Consider the following 1,196-nt stretch of genomic DNA (forward strand, 5'->3'; position numbering starts at 1 on the left):
ACCCCTCATCCATACCTCAAACAACTTCTTCAGAAATACCATCATCAACAAGAATAATATTAGGGGAATTGGGGCTTGGGAGCATTTATTCAATACTTGTGTTCTTATGCTTAGTAGTAGTAGCATTTTGTTAATTTTGTTCCATATGTTTACTGAGATTGTTTATGACAGTTGGACTTTTAGGATTCCCTTGTTTTGATTGGTTGCACTAATATATTGTTTCTATGGTATCTTCATCCCTTGTTTGGCCTATTTCCTTTTGATCCTGCATTACCAGATTAGAAAAGTAATTTTGAGTTTGACGATTAGATATACCTATTGTATTTTGTGTTTGGTGCTGGTTGTCATTGCTTCTTTGCTTTTGAGGTGAGACAGGTCTCCAAACTTCTTTGGAGATGGTTTGTTCCTGATTTTTTTGTTGTTTCTTTTTTTGTGTCTGCCACTGTTCTTCATTTAACCCTACTTGTTGGCCTTGTTCCTTTTGATTAGAGGTTTGCTTCCTTTCTTGTTGATCTGTAATTTGTTTCCTTGCTTGCATTTGTGCTTCCTCCTTTTCAGCTTCTCCTTTTTGTTGATTGTGTAGCTGATTGGGTAACCATGTTGTAGCCTCAAGTATACTCTTTTTATTCTCATAGGAGTTTCTGAGTAGATTCAACCAAAGATATCAGTTGTCCAGCTAGCTCCGGCTATCACAGCATGCGCTCGTATCCATATGCACTCTGATATATCCAGTGATTATTGTCACTATACCTATACCTACTATGTCCTTTTTAATGGCCTACTTAAAGATTCAAACATATCTTCCACGAAGATAGGCAAGCTTAAACTGGAGTGGCATCGTATGAGGGTATCTGTTTAGCAGCTAAGAGCTATACTCTTTTTAAAGGGGGGCACAATGTAGTTATTAAACATAAGGGGGTGGCTAAATCCCATGTAACTCCTGAGTGGTGTAAAAAGTAATACGAGAATCTTAATCGCACCATAGGAGCCGTTGTGAAAACCCTATTCTATGTTAATTGGAAGACGTTGGACGTCTGTGAAATGTCTAATAATATCCACTGAAGAAGCCTTACTAATACAAAGAGGGAAGCGGTCTATGATAATAATAATAATGCATGGGTTGATACAAAGCCCTTCCACATGAAAGACTACGCATGATAAGAGATAAGTGTATTAGAATGGAAACTTCACTCTCT

Source organism: Solanum lycopersicum, chromosome 9 (assembly GCF_036512215.1).
Source record: "Solanum lycopersicum chromosome 9, SLM_r2.1".
Classification (NCBI taxonomy): domain Eukaryota; kingdom Viridiplantae; phylum Streptophyta; class Magnoliopsida; order Solanales; family Solanaceae; genus Solanum; species Solanum lycopersicum.